This window comes from Strigops habroptila, chromosome 18 (genome assembly GCF_004027225.2).
Source record: "Strigops habroptila isolate Jane chromosome 18, bStrHab1.2.pri, whole genome shotgun sequence".
Classification (NCBI taxonomy): Eukaryota; Metazoa; Chordata; class Aves; order Psittaciformes; family Psittacidae; genus Strigops; species Strigops habroptila.
Window position 1 is genome coordinate 872,050 of NC_044294.2, and position 13,365 is coordinate 885,414.

Sequence of the window (13,365 nt, forward strand, 5' to 3'; positions counted from 1 at the left end):
TTGGTCGCAGCAGATGCCTCTGGAACAATGAGAAGTAGGGGAAACCCTCGTGCCGCATCCACCGAGGCGTTAACACGGGCTGGGGAGGCCCGGGGGGCGCAGCCCTACCTGCAGCCGCTCCCGCTCCGCGTCCCGGCGCACGGCGGCTCCGCAGGAGCATCAGCAGGACCGCGGCGGCCGCTGCAGCCGCCCGGCCCCGGCCGAGCCGCGCTCTCTTCCCGGCTGCAAGTGCAAGCGCTGCGCTGAGCGCCCCGCGCCGCCCGGCAGCCCCCGCTCGCCCTCCCCGGCCCCGCATCCCCGCCCGGGCTCCCGCCGCGGCCCCCGGCCCCGGCCCCGGCCCCAGCCCTACCTCCGGCGGCGGCGGCTGCCGGGGCTCTCCCGGCGCCCGGCCCCGCTGCGGCGCCCGCGCCTCCGCCGCCGGTTAAATGGGCAGGTTCGGGCCCGGCAGGGAGCATGCGCTGCCCCGGCCGCCCCCCCGCCGCGGGGCAGCCCCTCTGCCCCCCCAGCCCGAGCGGGGCTGGAGCCGGGGGGAACCCGCGTCCCGCCGCCCCCAGCCCCGCCGGTACCAGCCCTTCAACGCGAATAACGGGCTCTTTAAACCAGCCTTTTGCCTTTTCTTCCTCCCTCCTTTCTGCTGGAGAACTACCCGCAACGATGAGTAGTTTTCTTGTTCTCTTTGGGTTTGACTAATGTGTTAATTACTGGTAATTGCTCGTTGTATGCAAATGGGCTGCCGAGCTGTGGGAAGCTCGTGACCTGCCCCTGGACATCCTTCATGGGAGATGAAATCACATGTGTGCGTGTGAGACACACAATGTATGTGCTCATACGGAGAGCTCCATCCGCCCGGTATCAAACTTGTCCACAACTGTGACTGCAGGAGAAGTGAATGCTCTCATTCATGCACAGCCCTCGAGATGAGAGCCCTGAGGAAGAGCAGCTTTCCTTAAACATCTGCATCAACAAGGATCTGGTTTTGCGTGTGAGTGGAGAGGAGAAAAGAGACAAGAGTGTGGCTGAGGAAAGCAGCTGTTCTGCAAGGAAGGTTGGGCCGGTCCCTCAGCTGATCACTCATCAGACACTCAAACTAGTTTATACCATGGAATGATTTAGCCCTACGTTTTGCAACGTGCTCACCCAGCCCTCCTATAGCTGCAGCAGCATGCTAAAGTCCTCATTCTTTGCCATCTTCTTTTTCATCTTTGAGCCACTTTGTACCTCTCAAGGTCAAAAATCCCATTTCCATGTCGCGTTTCAGCTGGGATCAGCAGGATAAGTCTTGTTTTCACTGTGAGGCAGCTGTTCCCTCCCAAAGTTTGCTGAAAGGACTCGCCCTGCATAGGAAAAGCAGAGAAGCACCTGCATGTGTTGTCACTTGGAGTGATGGGAACTCGCTCCCTGACAAGGAGAAATGACACCGCTGTTTCCTGGAAAAAGAATACTCATACAAGCTGGGTTTGGCACTGCAGATGCAGCCACGAACTTGCTGAAAGACAAAACAAAGCCCAGACCAAATGCAGCAACAAACACTGAAGAGCAGGGCCAGGACTTGAGCTGGTCAAGTGCCAGTCCAAATTTGGGTGGGGAGAAGTGCCCCTGATTTCTGGCCAGGGAAGTTCACAAGGGATTAAACAGCCCTTAGTGCCTTGACTCTCAGTAGGTGCGTTCCCCGCGCTGTGCAGGGCTCAGTGGTTAGACCAGCAGCATGAACTGGAGTTTCCTATCGTCTGTTCCCGGCTCTGACTCACCGGGGGCTCTTGGTCCAGGCACAAGCAGCCAGTTTTAAACCAGCAATTGCAGGCTGTGGTGGTGGATGCTCCTGTGGTGTCACCGAGAGGAGGCTCCGCTCCTCTCACTGAACACACGGTGCTTCAACAGGCTGGAGCTCGGAAAATCATTGAATCGTGGAATGGGTTGGAAGGGAACTTAAAGCTCATCCAGTTCCAACCCCCTGCCACAGGCAGGGACACCTTCCACTAGAGCAGGTTGCTCCAAGCCCCTGTGTCCAACCTGGCCTTGAACACTGCCAGGGATGGGGCAGCCACAGCTTCTCTGGGCACCCTGTGCCAGCGCCTCAGCACCCTCACAGGGAAGAGCTTCTGCCTCAGAGCTCATCTCAGTCTCCCCTCTGGCAGGTTAAAGCCATTCCCCTTGTCCTGTCCCTACAGACCCTTGCCCAAAGCCCCTCTCCAGGTTTCTTGTAGCCCCTTTAGGCACTGGAGCTGCTCTAAGGTCTCCCCTATAAAAAGGGCACTATAAAAGTGAGGTGCTACTCAAATATTTCAGCCTTCCCCTCTCTCATCAAATTTTCCCTTTACTAAAGCTGTGATAACAATATTTACACGCTCTGACAAGCACTTGGCAACTTGTTGATAAAGGCTCCAGTTGGTGCAACGTGTCTTTATTACAATAATCCCTTCAAATTCCAGCCACTCTGTCCCTCCATGGAAAGCACCGGTGGGCTCTCGCCGCAGGGGAACACGGCCCCAGCTCCTCACTCTGCAGCTTAAGCACATCTCATCGTGCTGAGCTGCTATGTCCTGTAGTAGTTCCTGTCCAAGGAGCACAGAGGGAACCCTGAGCTCTTCTACATGGTTTTTCTTTGCATGGCTTTTGCCCTTTCCTCTCCACACCACCACTGCTCTCAGTCACTGCCTCCTGCTCAGGACAGTTCAGTTCTCTGGGACAAGGCCATGCTGTTTCTAAGCTGACTCCTGCACAGATAAAGATGAAACCAAGAACTTCCACTCCTCCCTGCTCGGGCCCTCTGTCCTTCCAGACCTTTACAGATCTTTTTACAGCTGTCACTTTTACAGTGACAGCTCCCCACAACTGAGCAACAGCAAAAGACGAGGCCTTTCCTAAGCGCTCCTGTGTGCTCCTGTAACCCATCAACTGACCAAGCGAGGACTTCAGAGCACGTTATACATGTTCCTGTTGTTGAGCCATGGCGGGTATCTAAGCAGATTAATTTATCAAAAGGGAGAAATAGAGTCAACTGCCATCTCGGCTGTTCACGCCTGATTAGATCAGAGCATAGATTTGCCCTTATCTAGGTCTCATGTACCCAGCCCGCTGGAGCTCGTGGGACGGGCTAACGTATCGACAGGGGCTTGGCACCAGGACGTGTGGCAAATAAAACACGGAGCCAGAGAGCAAGAGACCATCTCAGCTTTACCCTGGGCACAGGGTGTGCTGTGACAGCTCAGCCTCTTCTGCTGAGAGCACGCACGATGCCCATCTCTTCTAAAGACTTAATCTTGCTGCACAGGAGGGGTTCATGGATGCTCTGATTTACTCCGACAGCCACAACAGCCCCAGACTGGCCAAAGGTAGCTTGAAGCCCATGTTGTGCTTGATGGCAGAAACCTCAAGTCCTGAACTCCATTGCTGAGTCACAACACAAACCTTCCACTCTCTGCAAGCAGAGAAAGTAAACCCATGGCCAGCACCCCACCCAGGGAGGTTCGGAGTGACTATTTACACAGGACTCCCATACCAAGGTGGGAAAGCTCAGAGAAATGCACAGGAGAAACATACTTCAGTGGTGCTTAGTGCTGTTGCCTCGAGAACAAATTCACGAGGGATACTTGGGGCTTTTAGAAGGCTCTTTTTTAACAAGCCAACAGCTCCAGACCCCTCGTGCCACTTGGGAATGATGCTGCCAGAAAGATGGGCTTTGTATAACTTGGGTCTAATGCACCTTGAAAGAGAAAAAGCCACTAGAAGAAACAAAAGCAGCGCCCGGCTGCGCAGGGTGTTTATACTGGAGGCAGCCAGAGCAGGCGGCTGCACTTTGGGGCTTATCTTCGCTCTCTGTCTAAACAGGAAATGTATTTTTGTCTCCAGCATTTCAGGAGAAGCCACCAGACTAAAACGCTCAGAACGTGGGGTGCCAAAAACGAGCCTTTCAACTCCCTCGCGAGCCCCGAGCCGTGGTGGCTGGGCAGCAGAGCAGCAGGGGTGGCTATGAGCCAGCAGAGGAGCATCGCGGGGCACCGGGGTCCTGCAACACATCAGCTGGAGGGAAATCGAGGGGTGGAAGTGGGGCTGTGTGTGCAAAACTGCCGCAGTCAGCAGGACTGAGGAGGGAGAATCTGGGGCAGGGGAGCTACCGAAACTACACAAGCCCCATTTGCCATTGCAATGGGGGTTCCTTGTGGAGGTCTCACCTCCCTGGAGCAGTGCCAGGCTGCAAGGTGCCTGCTCCTGGAGACTGAAGAGAACCACACACCTTCGTTGTTCCTCTGCAACAGCAAACATCCCACAGGTTTGCTATCTCCTACTAATGGTGCAGGCAGCCTGTTTTCTCCGTGTAAGACTGCAGGAAGGACACTGGCCTGGCACAGTTTTTAGCTCCCCCAGTTCTGCCGTATGTTTCATGATACTTGGTCTCAAAGCCGTGGATTCGGTGAGATGGGGCTTTTTGTTGTTGTTTTCTGTTTCTTTTTGAAAAGACCCATTTTGGATCTTTTGGTTGCGGAGTAAAGCCTGGAAATGTGATTGGCCTCAGACTGCCAAAACCAGAAGGCAATTCATCTGGTTTTCTTTAATTTGGAGTCTTGAGACTAAAACAATCTCCTGGGTTTTGAGACTCTGCAAAGCCCGTCTCAAAGTGGAAGGGCTGGATTTGGTCAGAGAGCTTGTCTTGTTTGGTCGGGAGATGGGGTCACTGTGTACCACTTACTGGATTCCAAGGCCTTCGCAGCCAAGCAAACAAAGTTGCTCCCTCGTCAGAATCCTTATTGATACTGGAATGGCTCCCACTGTTTGCTGTTGAGCGTCACCATTCCTGTCCCTGCAGGCGACGCAGGAGGGAAGAAGCCAGCCCTCTGACTGCGTGTGCGAGCCTGGAAAGCCGGGTTTGGAGTAGGGCACATGTGCTCTATTTACAGAGTGCAGGACAAGCATTTTAGCATTGCCCCCGCTGTTCCCCGGGCTGCATTCTTAACCTCTGCCTCTTCCAGCCAAGCTCCTTTCCCCGCACACGGCATCACGGGCTCAGTGGCCTTCTCTGCCTTCCAGGATGCAGCCGGAGTTCTGAGCGGTGCCACCAGCCAAGCAAGCTGTGGCTGCCCCTCGCCAGGGCACTGCAGGACATCCCTGTATGGGTGGGCAGGGAGAAACAGCAGCAGAGAATCCAGATGGTTTCACTAAGGGGAAGTTCAAGAGGAACTGAACAGCTCTGCTCAATCCTCTTCCCCCGCTGTCGCTTTTGCTGCTGTTAGCTCTGGTGTGCAGGTAGGGCCAAACCTGCCCCTGGAGGCAGGAAGCACTGCGCTGCTCTGGTCCCCTGCCCCACAGCAGCCTCACTCCAGCTCTCTGAACCTCTGGCTACCCTGAACTTTAATCCTCAGCACTGCACACCCCAGCTCCTTTAACCCTCTGCACCCCAAGGACAGTCCAGCACCACTGCGGGAGGCCACTGTAAAGATAAGGAGCACTTTGCATCACCTTATTGTGCAGCCTACAACACATCTCTGCCACCACCTGCCTCTCCTCCCCTAACACATCCCTCCTGAGCCCTCTCAGTCCCTTCCTGAGGCAGGGACAGCCTGATAGATGCCAGGTTGGGAAGGATCCCACTGTCCTCTGCTGTAGCTCCAGCTTTCCTCACCAGAGCATGAGGTAACTGCTCACATCCTGCCCACTTCCTTCAAACTCTAAACCCAAGAGGGTTCTATTTCACTGCAGCCAGAATCCTCACCATGGGCAAAGCAGACAACTCCAGTGTCAGTTTATCATTTCCAGCTCCCAGGATAAGATTTGAGGGTGTTCCTTGTGAAACAGACTATTTTGATTCAAATCTGGGTAAAGCAAGCTGCCTCTGATTGAGCTTGTTCCCACCCTGCATGTTTGGTACCTGCAACTTCAAGCTACTCTCTGCCTTGCTGCCCTTTAGTTCTGGCTAAGCTAGAGACAAAGCAAGGGGATTTCTGTCTGATTCGGGTGCCAAGGAAACTGTCAGCTCCCATTCAGCCTCCAAGCCATTCCCTGCAGCACATTTGCTCAGTCGCTTGCAAATGATGCACCCCATGAGCCATCCACTCGATTTCCCAGGCCAGCTTCAGCGGCCAGCGCGGGCCCTCGAGGTGGGTAACGGATGAAAGCAGGGGCCTGGTATGCAGGAGGCTCATGACCTTCCCTGAACAATAACTTACTAATACCAGTCCCTCTTGACAACCAGATGACAAAGCAGGTCTTGCAGCTTGTTACAGTTGGGGACCATCTCATTTCTTCAATGAAATTCTACTTATTTGCAAAGGGACAGAAGAAGTTGCCCATCCTTGACTAAAGCAGGGCCTAAACCATGACAAATGCTGCCTTTGATGGCAAATCCAAACCCTTTCTCCAGGCAGTACCTAATGCCACAGCACTCAGCTCACACTGGAGGTGTCCCAAGGCTTGTTCTGACAGTGCCCTTGGCTTTTCTGCCCCGCTCACCTTATTTTCTTCCCATGCCACATAGCCACAACTCCTCCAGTCCATATCCAAGCCCTGCTGCTGGCGTGGCAGCGCCCAGCTTTGCCCGAGGGTTTTGTGCAGAACGTGAAGCCAGTTCTTTCAGAGTAATTCTCTGGCTCCATCACAGGCTTGCACGGTCCTGCAGGTGTCCTGAGAGGAAACGAAAAGGTGGCCACAGGCCTAGATCTTGACTTCTGAGCGTAGGAGGAGATAGGACAGATGGGAGTAAAACAAACATGAAGAGGGCAAGTTCCTCTTGCGCCCCAAGAGCAGTTTGGGATGTGGGCCCAGTATCTGGTTGTACTGGGCCCACTGCAGGCAATGATCTATGTCTAAACACACGTTTTACAGTCTGAGACCAAACTCCATCCATAAGGTAAAGAACCAGGCACTGTTGTGGATACCACCAGAGAGTTCCAGGGGGGTTTGCTCCAGCAGCTCAGCTGTTAAGAGCAGCATTAAAGGCAGCAGAGAACTGCCACGATTCAGCACTGCTGAATGAAACAGGAAACCTGAAGCAGAAAATAACCAGAAAATACTTCCAGAAAGTGCCCCAGCCGTGTTTGCTGAGAAGGAAATTTCTTGTCCGACCAGTTGATCGAGAACAATTTATCTGTGAAACTTCTAAAGATTAAAACTGTCCCTCTTCTGGAAGATACAATTGATGGGCAGATGTTTGCTGGAGGTAAACACGACGCACCCTGTTTACAGCACACAGTGCAAATACTTCCCAGCGTGTTTATTCCGAAGTACTTGTACTGCACAGGCAGGAAGCGACTGGAGAAGACAGACACCCAAACTGTGCTCCTTTCCAAAGCACAGCTCGGGAGCAGCTGTTAGAGAAATGGGATCCTTATGGGATGATCATAGGCTCACGGAATGGTTTGGGTTGGAAGGGAGCTTAAAGCTCATCCAGCTCCACCCCCTGCCACGGGCAGGGACACCTTCCACTAGAGCAGGTTGCTCCAAGCCCCTGTGTCCAACCTGGCCTTGAACAATGAATCCTGCCTTAGAGGAACTGAGATAGTAGAGATGGAAAAGAATGAGGCCATACCCCTGCCCACAAAGAGACATGGAAGTGGTCCTGTAGAACCGGGAGAAGCTCGACTCTAGTTCATTCATTAAAAAAACCCCAAAACAACAAAAAGGGATCATCAAAAGAATTAGAAAGTGGTGTAACAGGGCAAACACTACCTCATTTGCTTACCATCCTCCCAGGTTTCTGTGTCCTCACAGGTCCTGCCCTTCTCTCCCTTTAATCCCTCTAAAAGCTGTTTGCCTGTGTCCCACTTCTCTAGAGTGTCCATTGTTAGTCCCAGCCGGGAGGCAGGAAGGAGGCATCGGCTCCTTTGCTTCTGCTATTCCCAAACAAAACAGAGCATGTTAGTGGCGAGTGTGCATTGATAACTGCAATTAATTCACCTCCTCACCAGCCTGACTATCTCAGCTCCCAGGGATGGCTTTGACCTGAGTGTTAAACTTGTTCCATGATGACCCCTGCAGATATTATTGTTGACAATCCCGTGTCATTCCCAGCCCCAGCAGCTCAGGAGACTTCCTCAGGGGTCACTGCCATTCAACAACTCATTGTTTAACAAAGGAAGAGTTGCCTGGGGTCGACACACACCAACATCACTGGAGACCTTCCCCCGCAGTGATCCCACACAGAGCCACCCCCTTGCTCCATATGGTAGAGTGAGCGCTCAAATCTGATGTGATGAGCACTGTCAGAATGGGATCAGCTGCAGAGGACAAGCTATTTACCCCCCTTAGTCCCTCTTTTTAAGGAGCTGAGAGACCTCTTCTGGAGTGGGTTTAACTGTCACTGGCCTTACTTTTATAGGGGGCTTTTTCTCTCGTGGAAGCCCGCACACAAGAGCTGGAGGAGCTCACCCAGCCATGCCCCCAGCCCTCACACAGCACTGCCTCCTCCACAGCCGGCAGCTCCAGCCACCCCCTGACAGCCCATGGCCACTCCTTGGTGACAATAGAAGGAACAAGTGCTCCAGCTGTGCACAGGGACAAGACACATGCTGGAGGTGCACAGGACTCGGCGGCCGAGCCAGCCCCACGAGCACAAGTGTCCTTGAGGTTCTTCCTCCTTTGCCTGACTCTTACACAGCATTTCTCATCTTTTCCACCACATGACCCCTTGGTTACACAGAAAGAGAGAGGCTTCTCCCCATTCAGCCGTAGCACAGGGGTAGGGCGCAGGGCTCTGACATCAAGCCTTCTCCTCAGTTCGATGGAGAAGATTGCCAAGAACATAAGTCATTTGTTTCAACTGGCTTTCCCTTTGTTTTGGTCCCTTCAGATCCACTCCAGTGAGGAATGTGCTGTAACCAGCAGCAGGTGGAGTCCAAGGTTATTATCAAGGCTCACTGCACACCAGGACAAAGTGTCTCCATTCCCTGGTATGCCCACACAGCCCCTGGAGCAGATGCCACGCGTGCCTGGAGATGGCATTGCCCAGCTTCTCTTTGTTACAGGTCCATGTGCTTCAGAGAGAGATCAAACCAAGTCCTGAGAACTGTTACAGCAGCAGCAAGGAAAAGGAGGTGGGGTATTATTCTTCGTATTATTTAAAGCATGTTATGCCAACAGCTATTCTGCCAGTGCTGCCAGATAGACCAGGCTTATGTTTAAAGCTGGGTTATTTGTTTTGGTCTCAGCAGCACCTTCAGGCATTTAAAGCCTGGGAAATACTTGTTTATTTTCATCAGCACAGTGTTCCAGCAGCACAGCACAGAACTGTGCTCTCTTCCTTGTTGGTTTGAAGCAAACTGAACGTGCAAAGAGCAGAATTCCCCACAGCTCACTTCCCACGCTGCACTCGGGCACGTTGGTCCCAGTTGCTCTTCCCAGCTGTGTGGAATCCTGCTGCAGGGGCACCCACATAAAGCTGGATGTGGGGAAGCAATACTCTGAGGCAGAGCTGTTCTTCACTCAGTCAGATTTGCCAGGCCCAAGGGAGCTGATTTCTCCTCCCTGACTTGTCTCAGGGTCCAAGCTGTAACATGCAGTTTAGCAGTGGACTTAGTAGCGTTAGGTTTATGGCTGGACTTGATCTTAAAGCTTTTTTCCAACCTAAATAGCTTAGGCCCATCTTAAAGTAGAGCTCATAGTGTCTGTCCTCACCTACACACAGCACAGCCGTACAACATAGACCTGGGCAGTGGGAGGCAGAGCCCAGGAATCTAAACCTGACTGAAGATAAAAGAAGGAGATGGGAAAAAACACTTTCAAGTCCCTTAAGTGGTGTTACAGACTGGAAGGTGCAAACACAGTTTAATGGGAATGAGACTGAAAGAACCAGAGTCACTTCCAAATGGGAGACCTTGGAGAAATGTGGCACCTATTTGTTTAAAACTGATGTCATGAACTGTTTTCTGGGAACAGGAAGAGCTGTTTCAAATGCAGTCTCATAATTAGCAGGGAAGTAAAATTCAAAGGGGGAAAAAAAAAAGCCAGTTTAGGGAAAAAGAAATGATGGCTCTATATAATAAATAGGATTATACTCCAACTATGCCTTCCCTTCATTCGTCTGTCAGGAAGTGAAGCAGAAACACAGCACATGCTTTACGAGAGACTACAATAATATCCTCTGTAGCAAACCTCATTTATCTAAAAAAAGAAAAATCTAAGCAGAAAGAGACATTTTCTTTCTAAATCAGCACTAACTTCATCTCGGAGAGCAGCAGCACACGAGTTCTCAGACAGAACCCCCTGCAATCAATCCCAAGTGTTTGAAAACGTTTGCCATGAACAGAGCTAACAGACCTCGCTGCTAAGGAAAGCCACTATTGCTAATGGGAACCAAACCCTCCTCCCCAGGCCAACTGCCTAAGGAGAAAAGAGAGTGTGACAACAGGAAATGTATTGCTGCTGGTACTGTTATCTCCTCAAAACACAAATGTTATTCGACCTGAAAGACAAGAGATTATTGAAGTAAAAGTACCAGCATCTCTTCGAGCCACAGAACTCGCAAGCAAATACAAAGCAAACCCTGAACTATAAACCAAACCGTATCATTTTGAAGGGTAAATGAAATATTATTGAAGAGACAGGGTAGGAAATGGCTTTGGCTTTGTGCAAGATTGTTTTCATTGATTGCCCATCAAACCCCACGCGCACGCAGGGCGGCAAACTGCAGCCATGGGTCAAGGCCAAGGGCTCAATTTGACCTAGAGACTTGAATCCAGCATTGACTGGAAAAAGGAGCTATCCCTTCCTGGTCTTTTCATCCAGGGGGAAGAGTGCACTCTGCAGCTTGCCCACAGTGGGATAACAGCACTTGAACCTGACCTGTATCTGTGGGAAGACGCAGACAAAACCATTTCCTGGTGTACATAAAGCTCTGAAGCTGGAGATGTGTGTTAGCCAGGATGTGGTTCTGAACGCACAAGCAGCGCTCCCAGGTCAAATTCGAGTCTCGCACATCACACGTTAGAGACGTTCAGTGCTTTTCAATCAGTGCACAACCAAGAGGCACCTTTCAGAGCTCCGCCTTCTCCTTACCCTGTACCCTCAGGACAGCTTTGCACCAGCCCCGCAGGAGTTTGGGTTATTAGTGATACCTTTCTATACCTGGTTTATCATACAGTATGGTACGTAGACCCCCAAATACCAGTGTCCACTTTGTGGTTTGCTGCATCAAAACTATACCTTAAAATATGCTTTTAAAGTACAGAGAATTAGCTGGGAAATATCTCCATTTCCACCGTTTTTCCAGGCTTCCTTCAACATGCAAAGTGGGCAAGAACAGAGCAGCAGCTTTTTGAATCAACTTTGTCCCATTTTCTTACTCTTTCAAGGCCACCTATAGCACCAAAACAAGCTGTACTGCAGAAAACAGACCTAATCTTGAATTCCACCTTTTGACTTGATTTTTGTCCTATAACCAAATACTACCAAAAGAAACACAAACAGGATATTCCTGAGGCAAAATTTTGCTAGATTAAAACTTGACAGCTAGTATCCTTTGCCAAGGGAATCTTATCCCCCCGCTTTGGCAGCGCTTGCTGTAGTTACAAAACCCTATGTGTGTCCACTTCTCAGATGCACAGCCCTTAAATCTGAACACAGACTGTTTCTGGTATTAATTCCCTGTGAATACTACTACAAAGACAGTGGGAACTTTAACTTATGCTGGCATAGCATCTGCCTACAGGACTGAGCAGTCAGTAGATACTCTGGGTCCAGAAGAGCAATACTGAGGAGAAAAGGAGCCAAAGGCTGCATGTGCTAATAGGATGGTCAAAGACTAGAGGCAGTGGGGAAGAAGAGCAGCTCTTGAGAAAGAGCTTGCAGAGCCTGGCATTGCACCAGTTCTTGAAGTGAGTAGCACTTACTCCTGGGGACAAAAGCAGCACCATATGTGCTAACTACTAAGTAATCCTAAAACTGAAGTAGTGTAGCAGTGCCTGAAGATAACTCTGTAGTTGCTCCCAATAAAGAATGATGTGAACAGTGCAACATATAACTGCAGGTACCACAGCAGGGAGATAGAAATACCTGTTAAGGTTCGTTGCCTGGTGTGTTTAGAAAGAGAGGAATACCATAAGCTGTGCTATTAAACCACTGCATTCCAGAAGCCTGGAACATCATCGTTTCAGCAGCTTCCAACACAATGGAATAAACCAAATGGAACAGGTAGAGAGGCAGGACCTGCAGCCAGGCACCAGCTGCCAAAATCATTTGGTAAGGTCACAAGGGGTTTTACCACACTGAACCATTGGAAAGCAAGGTACCTCAGCATCCCAGGAGCAGCTTCATCCTAAATCTTGGTGGAAAAAAACACTTTCAAGGGTTGATCCTGTTGGAGCGAGTCCAGAGGAGGGCATGGAGCTGCTGTGAGGGCTGGAGCAGCTCTGCTCTGGAGCCAGGCTGAGAGAGCTGGGCTGGGGCAGCCTGGAGAAGAGAAACCTCCTTAAGAGGACACCTTAGAGCAGCTCCGGTGCCTAAAGGGGCTCCAGGAAACCTGGAGAGGGGCTTTGGACAAGGGATGGAGGGACAGGCCAAGGGGAATGGCTTTAACCTGCCAGAGGGGAGATTGAGATGAGCTCTGAGGCAGAAGCTCTTCCCTGTGAGGGTGCTGAGGCGCTGGCACAGACTTTGCCCAGAGAAGCTGTGGCTGCCCCATCCCTGGCAGTGTTCAAGGCCAGGTTGGACACAGGGGCTTGGAGCAACCTGCTCTAGTGGAAGGGTTGGGGCTGGAGGAGCTTTAAGCTCCCTTCAGCACAACCCGTTGGGACGCTGAAGCCACCAACACGACCCCCCCGCGGCGCTCACCACAGGAGCGGGCGGGAGGCCCGGCCGCGGGGCGCCCCCTGCTGGCGCAGCGCGGGCAGAGCCGGGGCCGAGGCCGCCGCGGAGCGCCGGGCCCCGCCGGGCCGGGTTTGTCTGAAGCTCGGTGCGCACCGAAACCGCCCAGGGACGCGCCAAGCACCGAGCAGCGGCCGACCCGCCGCCATCCGCGCTGACACCCGGCCGAGGACAACCGGGCGCCCCTTCCCACGGCGCACGGGCATCCTCTTCCACCCGACAGCCATGCAGAGGCTGTGCATCTCCTGGCGCTGCCCGCACCCACATGGTGAGATCGGAAGGCTATGGATTGCTGAGGGAAAGGTCCTGGGGGCAAGTGTGACAGGGGGAAAGCTTCATCTCTCCGCAGCATTGCTTTCCATAATGGGTTTTGAACCAAGAACCAACTCACAACCCCACACGGGTCGTGTTCCTTGGAGCCAACACAACCTCATTCTCTCCATCTTCCCAAGCCTGCCCCCCAACTCACGGGTAGCACCGGGAAGGTCATCACCAAACTGCTCTGTCCGAAACCTGACTGATGCTCCTCAGGACACCACATGAGCTCTGTGAAGGAATGAACCCCGCAACCATCAG